Consider the following 12,628-nt stretch of genomic DNA (forward strand, 5'->3'; position numbering starts at 1 on the left):
TGCCAACCAGAAAAAAAGCAATGTAAATGTCCCTGGAGTTTCTACCACCTCATACAATTCTACCCCAGGAGAAGGTCAAGTTCTTTCTCTGAGGTCTTACATGAGCATATCTAAGCATGTAGAGGAAGTTTGACCATGTAAAAAACACATATGAAGGCTTCTCCAGCACTTTGATCTAAATCCTCGACCTATGACTGAAGCTGGAGAGGGGTCACATAGGCAACAGAGCCATCTACTTAGTGCCTTAGAGCCATTTCTCCTTGGCTCTTTCCTCAATGGGAGAACACCGATCAGTTCCTCCAGGAATGCTACCAAGTGGACTGTTACCCAATTCAAGGCTACCCATCTAGCTGCATGTGGAGAGCCAAGCTCTGCCGCGCCCTAAAGATGGCGCTGGCTTCTGCCTCTGGTAGGTAAAAGCTCTCGGTAATCAACTCCATAATTGGTTGTGTATGTACATCGGGCTCGCTTCCGCAGTTGTGGACTAATCTGCAGGCGCCATGTAGCTTGTCAGGATTGGCTGGCCATAGGCTATTTAATTGGCGGGCTGGGCTTCCTGAGAATCAGAAGATTGTTCAAGGTTGAGAAGAGTCCAGTGTTGCGTCTTCCTTGCTGGTCGAGGCGGTCGCGACAGCTGCATAGGCTCAGAAATGGCTCTTATTAAAAGGTTGACCTTGATAGGTTCTGAACCTATCAAGTCAGAACTTCCACTAACAGGGCCTGGGATTCTCTAACATGTCCCCTTAGGTCACACTGTCATAAAGTGTTCCTTAAAAACCCAGTGCCAAAGAATAAGAATGCATATGGGCATCCTCTCTCTCATAAAGCACGGTCAGCCTGGCCAGCTAATCCCCAGCTTCCAGGCAGACGGCCCTGACACATGCTATAGGTCAAGCAGAGACAAAAATGGCCTGCCCATTTCTCCAGAAATGACATATGCAGGTAAGGAACGGGAGATGGGGAAATAGATCTTCAGACAAATAATTAAGATATAATTCTGTGGTTGAGACATAATGAGGAATGAGTAGATATGACGGGCAAAGAGAAAAGTAGTGGGGTAAGGAACTCAGTTCTTGGAAACACGTATGCCTAGGTTTGAAGCCTGGCTCTACCACTGACCATCTGAGCCCTGTGTGCCTCATCTCAGCTTCTTATTTTTGCAAAGCGCGTTGAACACTCGGGAAACTCAGCTAAGTTACCTGACCTGGAGCCAAGCCCAGCACACACTAGACACTTGGAGACTGCCAGCCTCTTGTGACTTGTCTCTGTGCTTTACTGATGAAACTGTCTGCCGGATGCCACAGAGACAAAAATTATCTCTTATCGGGAACTATTGTTCACCGTGGTTGTCAAGGTGAATAACATATTCATCTAGATGTCTGAGAAAAGAAGGTTGTGTTTTATATCCCATTGTTGAGCTGAAAATAAGATTCCATCCTCTGGGGACCTTGAGGGCTATTTGTTTTGGCCCTTCAGAGAGTTCTGGACCCCTTGGAGCAGCATTCCCTGGAAACAGAATGCCTTGCTCTCCCAATGGTGGTATGGCCCTCCAGGTTCTTCCTCCCCAGCCGAAGGGTCCCACATAGTCTGGGATGGAGGCCAGCATCTCCTCTCTTGGAGACATGTCAGCCCAAGAAGCCAGGACAAATGGCCTTATTTGTTCATTTTCTGGCAGCCAAGTCTCCACTGTTAGAACGTTCTTTCCCACGCATGAATCCACAGCCAGCTCACTCGCCTGAAAACTGGGGTTGTAAGGTCAACAGCAATGACAGCTATCCTATCTGCATGCCTCTGTCCTACACCTCCAAATATTTGCTCTCATATCTCTTTCTCTGTGAGACCATCTGACTCCCCTCTTAAAATTGCAATCTGCTCATACCCTAGCCCTCCATTCTTCTCACCTGCAGCAGCCTTGACGGTGCCTCCTGCAGATTTCCAGCCCCAAGCAGCAGGATTGGTCAAGGACCTCAGATGCTGTGCCCTGCAGACAGTCACTGCATTGAAGAAGACAATACTCCTTCCACAAGTTGCCCCCTAGCCAATGACAGAGAATGTCAGGAAGACTTAGGGCTCCTGACTCCAACCCTACATCATCTCTAGTACATTAAATCCTTTACTTGTTATATTTGTTTTTATTTTCTGCCTCCACACAAAGGTAGGACTCTCTAAAACTGTAACTTTCATTAATGAATTTCAGGTACCTCAAAAATAACCCATGATGAAGATTTCTGAAGTGAACAATGTCTGTCTTACAGCAGCCTGAGAACTCCTACCAGGTTGGGCACTCCCTTGCTCTACTTTGTCCTTTGCAGGTTGCCATCCATCTGAGTAGAAGAAAGGAGAGTGGGGGGAGGAAAGAGAGAGACTTTTACCCATCCTGTAGGATTTGGACAACAATAGGGTGTTTTTTTTTAGGCTATACATGTGGGAGAGGTGGGAAACTAGGAGCCAAGGATGGGCAGAAAGCTATTTTCCCGTGAGGAATTTGCTGGAGGTCGTGAGTGCATACCTGGCACAGGGAATGCTTAAATTCATGCAGACAGGAAACTGTGAAGTTTTGCACAGTGTCGACAGTGGATTCTGTTGCCTGAAGGAAAAGGTTCAGTATCCGCATCCAGCACTGTTAGAGTCCTGGTGATGTGTGTGGGCAAGATTACGAGTGGACTGAAAGGTCTGGGCCCTAGAGAGAGTAAGTGAACAAATGCAGACATGGTATTGTGATGCTCCTTCTCCAGTCACTTTGGGTGGATAAAGTGTGAGCAATGATTTCACCTGTGACACCTGTTCTACTCGGCCCAGCACCTGGCAGAGGTCACAACGTCTGTTCTAAAGGGCCAAGAATGACCTCACAGCAAAACCTTCTGGCTCAACAGAAAGGACTGTCTCTGGGCCTCGGGAGGTCTCCACTGATTTACAACTTCATGTAGATGCTCCCACCTGCTCTGAGACCGGGGAGCCCACAGTCAGAGAGATGGCTTAAAAACTCTGCAAGGCACTTAATGAATGACATAGAATATGGGCAAATGACTCTATTGTCTTCACTATACTCAAAAGTCAGTGGAAGGGTGTTCCACTCTGCTCTCTGGGTATATAAGTGCAAATGGTCCTCATAGGACAGAGTGGCCTTCATAGCCTGTGTGTAGATGATGTACATGAAAACAGAAACCCTGGGCTATGGGTGTTGAGTTCTGTTTGCTTGGAAGGAAGGGGGAGGATGAAATAGATTGTCTGTGAACGTCTTTGAGAAATGGAAAAGTACTGTGGAAGTAATAGCCACTTTTAGCATTGTATGCATTCAATGTCCTGGACTCTAAGGAAAGCTGTCTGCCAAGATGGTGTGGGGAGGTTAGGGCCAGGTGCCCAAGCCTGCCTTTAATACTAAGCATATGGAACAAGTCATTTCATCCTTCTGAGCATTTTTATTTCTGAGTCTTAGTTTCCTTATATGGTAGTATAAGAGGAAGGTAAATTAGGGTATTGTGTTCCTGGGACATTTGGTAGCAGAAGGGATTTCTTGCTGATGTCGTGGTAGAGCAGAAACCCTCAGGAGACTTGGAGGCAAGCCCGGGCTCTGCTACCAGCTCCCTGTAGGAGTCTCTTGACCTAGTTTTCATCCTCTAACAACAAGGTCACAAGACTCTCACTTTTCCAAGTTCACTGTCAGTCCCAACAATCCACCATTCGATAACATCAGCTCAACTCAGGCTTCAAGCTACCCGCGAGAGTGGACAAGGCCAGGTACAGCAGCTTGGTTCTGCACATTTTGTACTTGATGACCTTCTGAAGTCAGGTGCTTCCCCTGTTGTCTTGGTGTCTCTACCATCATGCGATGAGACATTATGACAGGAGCAACTCCAGGAAGAAGTGTTCGTTCATAGCCAAGGAGCATCGTCTATTGGGACAGGGAAGGCAAAGAAGCAGAAGCCTGAAACTGCTGGTCAGGTTGCATGCACAGTCAAGAAGCAGAGAACAAGAATGCTTGTCTGCTGCTCAGTTCTCCTTTTTCACTGTCCAAGATCCCAGCCAGGAGATGTTGCCACCCATGGTGAGTGAGTCTTTCTACCTCAACTAATACAACCAAGATAACAAACTCTGACAGGCACGCCCAGTGATCCTAGAGTCTGTCAAGTTGGCATTTACTTCTCTCAGTTCTAGATTAGAGTAAGACATCCAGGCAAGAGACAAGAAAACCTTTGCCTGCCTGGAGGTTGGTCCAGCAGTTGATGTGGAGAGCTGTGAGGAAGTGCCACCATCCGCAATGAGCTGAAAGGCACTTCTTGGCCTGAGCTAGTAGTGCCAACACTTCCTGTGCCACAGAGAAAGGACAGACACAGGGACTACGTAGGTATCCGCTGTGAATTCCATTCTGGTGTGTCACAGAGTCCTGGGCTGATTCTGAGGGCTCATTCTGACATGGTGATTTCTTCCATGGTTTCTGCCTGCTGATTCTTCCAGCCCCTGCTTGACCACTTCCATCGATAGAGGCTAGCTTGCAAGATAGACTATTTCATGACGAACAGCTTTGAATTAGAGGTAATCCTCCATCTACTGAATCAAAACTGCTTCCAGGAAACATGAGAGCTGCCTTCTAGAATTTCCTAGGATAAAATGCCTATATGGCCATTACTTCACACCTGCCTCTTTAGCAGCATGTCTAAGATATGACTTGACAGTGGATGTTGCCTCTCTGTAACCACACTTAGCATCCTTCCAGGAGAAAAAGTACAAAGAGAAATGACAACCAGGTGACCTTTCAAGTACCAGCGGCTCTAATATTCTAACTCTAAAGATAAAAAGGAAACATAAGTAGATACATCTATTTAACTGAAATCTGGGTTCAGCTCCCAGCCCCATGGGTTTCCCGAATCTCCATTTCTGTGTGTTTTTTCTTTCTCACTTCTCTCAAAGGAAGGAGATGAGGAGTTGGATAAACAATGACTGAAATACGCAAACTCCAGGTTCTGGTCTTCACAGCGTGCCAAAACATTAACAAATGAAATTACTGAATGGCCTTCATGAGGCATAGTAATAAGCTCTGCTGGTACCTGACTCATGCTCATTATCATCCAAGAGCTTTAGCTAAGACAGACCCCCTTACCTTCTTACTAGGAGAATGTGAGGGAATGTGAGCTGCCTTAGAAAGTAAAACATTACTTTCCTGTCTGGTCTCTATGGTCTTACCTGGGTAAGGCCTGGTATTTGAAGGTGGTTTCAGATTTCCCTGAAAAGTTTCCTGTATGTCCACAGAGACTTGGTGATGTCCCAGGGGCTATCCTGCACGCAGCAAAGAGGACAGGCAGCCATGTTACAGAGAAGGTTGAAAAGGAAGACAGCCGCTATAGGTATCTCAAAAGACCTGCTGGGGCACGCTGTCAGCTGGCATGGGCGAGCATATGCCATGGTAAAGCAAACAGCAGGGGCTGGCAAATCCAGAGTCCGACAGTGACCACAGTGCCATGCTTGCTCATTAAATGCTGTTTGGACATAGGTCACCTGGGGGCAGCTTTATTTGCAGATCCTGGCTCTTGCTGGGCCTTCTTCTGCCTTCTTGATCTATATATGAAGGGGAAAAAAAAATCACACTTCAATGGATTTTTCCATCTGAACAGCCTAAGCCAAATAAATAGGCATCGCTATCCACAGTTCCATTTACCAGGCCTTTACCCATCTTGCAGCCATGCCCTCCATGAGACCCTCATTTGTTTTTCTGAGGCCCCTGCCTTAGAAGACAATGCAATAGGCACAATGAAAGTTATATACAAACAAACAAACAAAACACTTTCCAGGTTGGAATACTGCTCCCTTCACACTGCCATGCCATAGTGGGATGACAGGTGTGCCTCTCCCATTTGCAAACACCCATGGGAGTCACCTCACCCAACACATTCATTCCACAGTTGTCCTTACATCTATTACACAGAGTCACAGCATTGAGGACTGACCCAAGACAGGTTGAGAAGAGTCAAAACAAGAGTATCACAACAGTGCTAACCAAAAGCCCTTAGGAAGGCTCCGCCAGAGATGGTAAGCCACCTTGGCTGCAGTCATTCTCTGCATATTCTCTTCAGTCTCAGGGCTGAATATTGCTGAGAACACTTCAGGAATCAGTCCATCGCCTGCAAACTTGAAAGTACCAAGGTGCAATGGTTTGACTATTGTCTCCCAAAATTTCATGTACTGAAAGCACATCAAGTAGAAGATGAGACCTAGTGGAAAGTGAGTGGGTCACAGGGACAATGCACTCATGAATGAATTAAGACCTTTCCACTCCAGTGAGCTGTCACTCTGGTAGGAATGGATTAGTAACCTTGAGAAGCGGTTGTCACAAAGTTTACCTCTTGTGTTTTGTTTCTTCTTCACATGCCTACGTGTTCTTCTGTTTCCCATCATGAGTTGAAGCAGAGCAAAGCCTTCACCAAAAGCTAGGGAGACACTACTGGCATGTCTTTGACTAGCCTCCAAAGCTTTGAGCCATAAACATCTCTTTGTTTATAAATTTCCCAGACTCAGGCATTCTGTTATAGCAACAGAAAACATACTAAGATACAGGGTATGAAGTTGGTGACAAGAACACTATATTAAGAAGGAAGGTAAAAGGAGCAAAAGATGAATCTAATTCTTCGCAGTTCCACTGCATAGACAGATAGATCAATAGATATATACATAGGTAAATACGCAGATACATAGATATAATGCATAGATACATAGACAGATGCATAGATAGACACCTAGATAGATAGATAAATGCACTTTTCCCCCAGTACAGATCTAATGTTTGTTAGTCTTCTTTCCCCCAATTCTTGGAAATGGTGCTCACCCACATAGGAAATCCCTGACAACACTCCATTAAGCAGAGCCCAAGCAATCAGAAGACCCTAGGGATGTTCAGTTGAGAAGCATAATGCTGATGAGTCCTGCCCATGATGTTTATGATTTGACAGCTGCTTTATTATGTAAGATGTTCCAGGTCACTCCTGGGAAACTATTGAAACAAATAATCCGTCGTTAAATGATCTAATAGAGCAAGTGTTGTCAGGTTCTTGGATGGACTCGTGATCTAAAGTTATTCATAGATTCTTAGAACCAAGAGTTCTTTTAATAGCTTATGCTAGGGTCTCTTTACTCTATTGATGGGTAAATCTCAGCCTGGAGAAACTGGAGGGTTTTTACAGTGTCAAAATTGGCCTTCTTTACACGTCCTTATCATGAAAAAGGACATCATCCTTATCATGATGTCATTTGTGTCCAATGCAGTGGAAAGATTTAAGCAGGCTCCAATGTTCCATAGTGCATGGCCTTCTGCAAGATTCTGGCCCTTTTAAAAGTCCAGCATATGGGCCGAGCAAAGTCATGTGTCAGTTGTTGAGCAAAATCAACCTTGTCACTTGGTCACCATTCGGGCGACCCAGGAATGGTCAAGCACAAAACAGCTGAGAGTGAAAACCAACGTTGATCTCAGAAATGGGACAGTATCAGACCGCCCCACCAGGCTCATAGCTGGACCCTGGCAGCTCTGCAGGCTGGTGTGACAGACTCTTCAGTGTCTAACATCCCACTTCTTTCTCATTCCTTGAGACTTCAATAGTTTTCATTCAAGTGTCCACACTCTCCTTCACATCCTGTGTGCCTCATGTGTATATTCCAAATACCATTCTGAGTAATTTCATCTCCATGACCAGGGTTGGCTCCAGAACTCAAATTCTGGTCAATCTCACATAGCCTTCCCCTGGGAATGTTATTGTTACAGAATTAGGCATGTGTTATGTAGCGGTTTCCTCTGAGATTAAAGTTTTCCATTTTGCAGGGAAACTTCTTAATACAGGAAAACTTCTTAATATAAGGAAGTGAAATGGAATGTCCTAAAGGGAGGTGAAATACTGCAGGGAAGGTTATTAAGACAGGAAGTAGTAAGTAACTCAAAATAGCTTCAGGAAATCCCTGAAACTGATCAGATTCACTAGACTCCTCCCTCTCTAAGAGGTAAAGAATGCTGAGAGAAGGCTTTCAGTCAAGGAAGGCACCTGGAAGAAGGCACTACCCAAACTTCCCCAAAGAAAGAAAGACCAAAGACCAGCTCAGCTGCTTAGAAGAGGCTCAGACCAACTGAGATGCCTGGAAAGGACACTCTCCAACCTGTTGAGCTGCCTTTAGGCTGTCGCATGTGCTCCAGGTTTTCAGCTTTTGTGAGCTGTCAGCCGTGCTGAGATGAGCTTTGATAATGCAGCTTTTTGTCATTTCTGTACCTGTAAGTAATCCTTCACCCAGATTCTTATAACTAACCCAAATAAAACTCGTTGATTTACTAAATTGGCCCAGGTGGTATGCAAACTTTGGTCTGTCATAGGCTTCCTATCTGGGGTGAGTAAATGTTTATTCATGTCTCCTCAGAAAAGTCTGTCACACAACACATGGGACATAAGTCATCCAATCAGGTTGAAGGAAGTATTTTTTTATTATAAACTTCCTATCTCTTCCTGTTCATAAAATAAGAAAGCACACAGTCCCAGCTGCTGCTTGTGACCATCTTGAAGCCTTAAGGGAAGGTTTGAGGCAAGACCCAATCCCAAAAGGGAGATCCTAGACAAATCAGAGAATCCTGTCCCTGAACCTTCTTTGCCTGGAGTCCATTCTATCAATGTATATGATTTAAAATGTCCCTTTACATCTGCCTCCAGCCTAGGCCTGAAGACATCTTGCAGAATAGGTGGAGGGATCTGGTTGTTATGCTGTATCCTCTCCCTCTCGAATTCCATGCACTCCACTCTGAGGCTCAAAATGTTGTTATAATACAGAGAATCACACTGAGCCTTCCCTGAGAACTTTTTTTCCGGGTACAAACATGTTCAGAGTCTAAAAATGAAGCCATGATGAATAGAATGAAGCTATCAGATGGCATTGTATGAGAGGCCTGCTCCTTAACACATTGCTTCCCCACAAAGGGAACAGTGAATACAGAGAGCAGCTAGATAAGAGATAACATACCAAATAACAGTGTGACCGCAGAGTCTCAGCCAAGGAACCGCTGTTTTACCAGGATGAAAAAAATAATCATTTTCTTTGGCTGCCAAAATACTTTCCTTTCCATTGAGTTTTAGTCCTTCTGTGCCACTATAACAAAATATAACAAGCTGGGTAACTTGTAAAGGACAGAAACATATTTTTCTCTTCTGAAGGCTGAGAAGTCCAGGATTGTTAGACTGTCTCTTCAGGGACTTCTCACTACATCATCTCAGAGAAGTAGATGAAGGAAAGGAAAGGGGAGGGGAAGGAAGTGGGGAGAAGAGAGCAGAGGAGAGGAGAGCAGAAGAAAAAAAAACAAATTATGGCCAACTTCATTCTTTGATAAGAAACCCACTTTTGCAATATGAAGCCCCCTCAGATGATAACTTCATCAATCCATTTACTCTGCCCTGGAACCTGACTACCTCTCAGTAAGTCTCACCTCCAACACTTTTGACTGCTAATCATCATGTGCTTTGGTGTGGGATAGATTCAACAGTTTTCAGATACTTTCTCTGAAAAACAAGGGACTTGGAATAAGAATCATTAAAGTCATTTCAGATCACATATTCTTGGTAATACCATCTGGGAAGAATTTCTTGAGATTCCTTTTACTGATGGTATCAACCACATAGTATCACTCTGGCCTCAGTGTCTTTCGCTGTTCCATGGAGCTCTACCTAGTTCCAAGGCTCACCCAGGGTCACAGAAAGTGAGTCAAGGTTAAAAAGAAGTAATGCTCTGCTCATTTTTGTGCACGTGAATAGTTCAGAAATAGTCTCCGGTGTTTTCCTTTATAGTCTTCCCCTCTTTCCTCTCTCCTTCTCCTCCTTCAGAAGGTGGTCACTTCCCACTCCCTTTTATCCTACTCCACAGATATAGGTGATATAGGGATATAGGTGACCTCTCTCCACAGATCTCTCCAGTCAAGAAAGACAAACCAATGGGGCTGAAGAGATGGCTCAATGGTTAAGAGCACTGTCTGCTCTTCCAGAAGTCCTGAGTTCAATTCCCAGCAACCACATGATGACTCACAACCATCGATGTTGGGATCAGATGCCCTCTTCTGGCATGCAGGTGTACGTGCAAATAGAACACTCATGTAAAATAAATTAGTTAATTTTTTTTAAAAAAAGGAAAAGAACGCAAGACAAATCAAGCCTTCAGAAGTTATTCCATTTTGCAGGCATCAATCTCTGCCTGGCTTCTTTGAGATGTCTCTCACACAATTTTCTGGAAATTCCCCTCAGAGCCTCCACAGGGGTCCTAAGACCAACAGTTCAGATGGGGGTCACAGCATGTCTCCATCACACCTGAGCCAGTTCTGTTTGGCTCCTGACCTGTCATTGAATGCATGACCATGGGGTTTGGATGATCCATGGTGTAAGACAACATGAGCTTCTCCTCCCACTCCTCCTTTAGTTCAGTTAAAGTTCAGATCAAAGGCAAGGGTAGAGGGTAGCTAATGGAACTTCAGACTCAGGAGGAGCTGGGAAACACTTGCTGGACCTCTGTATAGATGCGTTGTGTAAGATGTTTTTCTCATTCTTCTAGTAATCACTGAATGCCTATGATATGCCAGGCTATATGAGCCAGGGCTGGGGATACCACTATTGGCCTGATGGGGCACCAAATGAAGGCACAAACATTCAAATTGTGACAGAATTGCTAACTATGGACCATGGGATGTGCAGAGGGTTGTGTGAGAGAGAGAGAGGACCGTCACCATGCAATGTACTAAGGCTGAGGCATTCCAGTCAGAGAAGAATATAAAGCAATGCCCTCCATCTAGAGCAAGACCCAGCATATGCACCAGACATCACTGAAAAGGCAGTCTTGTTTTGGTCCTGACTAGTGCTAAGTTTTACATCTTGTCTCTGTAAATGAACTCCCTACCTCTAAGCAGGATGCCTGGCATATAGTATCCTACACAGCAGCTCTGCCTTTTGTAGGGTCAATAACTGGTCCCTGGTCTTCATACCTGTGCCTGCTGGGTTTGGCAATTGTAGAGTTGATTTGTTTGAGTGTGTTTTCATGGGACTGCAGGTTTCATGAGGGCAGAAGAAAAGATTCAGTTTGCCTACCCTCATCCCTCAAATGGAAGCATGGTGCTCAGCCAGGCTAGAGTCTAGACATGTACTGAGTGAATGTCAGAAATAGTTCACTGTGCAGACTCTCAGAGACTCCAGGGGCATTGTACCTTGGGCTGGGTCCCTCTCTGAGTTTCCTCTGCTTTGTCTAACCATACAGAAAGCAAACAAAAATCTGTGTGTTCTATAAGAAAAGAATAGAGAAATGGGATAGAATTTTTCCACAGAGAGATAAAAAGAAAATAAGCTAAGTTGTATAAACGTAATGCATTCTTAGTTTCTTCTTTCTTCTTGACTTATTCTCCTACCTCCATGCTTAGTCTAGCCTTGGGCCTGCTTTTATCAACTTACCAAATGATATCAAGTTCAGGAAAACATGTACAAAAGTGAACCCAAGTGATAATCTCAGCAGGCAGACGCCTGCACCTCCATGGGGGTCTCTGCAACGGACTAGAACTCTGCAACTCTCAGCAGAAATCCAGTCAATGGCATTCCCAGAAAATCAAAGTGAAATAAGATCTCTCCAAAGTTAAAATGAATTATTCAAAATTACAAAACGTGTTAAAAGTCTAAGACAGTTGCAAGGAATGGTGGGGACTTAAAAGGGGGAAAGTTGGCAGAATTCGGTATGTTTTCTTGGAGCGGGTAGTGTTGAGAGCTAGCTTTCTAGCTGTGCATGCAGTGGTAGACTTTCTAACTTAAACAAACCACAGACACATATCTCAAGTTCTATTTTCTGCCAGCTGGAGCTCGGCATAGACATAGGTGAGCCAGGCAAGATGTCAGTAACAATGATAATGACGGCTAGTCGTTTTCAGCTTTTACTATAGAGCAGATAGTCTTTGTTTGTTTAATCCTCTGACTTGGTAGGTGACAAGTGTCAGCACTCCTGTTTTATAAATGGAAGAAACTGAAGTATGGAAAATTTAAATATCTTCCCACCAAGCTTAGCTCTTTTTTTTTTTCTTAACTGATGAAGCTTGGATTTGAATTTACATTATCGGCACTGCTATTTCATAATTTCAGGACCAAAATGTGGAAGTTGGAAGCTTAAGCTTCATTTTATGTGCTGTGCTAAGACCATACACTCTGATGTAACTGTAGTTACTAGGAGGCCCTGTTGGGGAGAGAGACGGGAAGCAGTATTGGAAGATAGTTTGGGATAGTCTTGCCTGGGTTGGACTTTCTATCATGGTAGCAAATACCCAAGAGAAATAACTCAAGAAAAAGATTAGTTTATCTTGGCTCAAGGTTTCAGAATTTTCGAACTGATGTCCCCTACTCCTGTAGCTTTGGACCTGAGGTGAAACCAAGTGCACCAAGGCAGTAGAAGAATATCACAGAACAGGCTAGTCACCTCACAGCAGCCAGAAAGCAACGGAAAGTGGGTGGCACCAGTGTTGTGTATGAGTTTCTTCCATGATTAAAACCTTCTTACTTGAAAGGAATCTCATTGTTTGCAGGGAGGTAAAACATCAGGATGTTCTAAGAGAACATTCCATTTCAGACCAAAGCTCATTAAGACAGGAAAATTTTTT

The sequence above is a fragment of the Meriones unguiculatus genome, chromosome 15 (assembly GCF_030254825.1).
Source record: "Meriones unguiculatus strain TT.TT164.6M chromosome 15, Bangor_MerUng_6.1, whole genome shotgun sequence".
Classification (NCBI taxonomy): Eukaryota; Metazoa; Chordata; class Mammalia; order Rodentia; family Muridae; genus Meriones; species Meriones unguiculatus.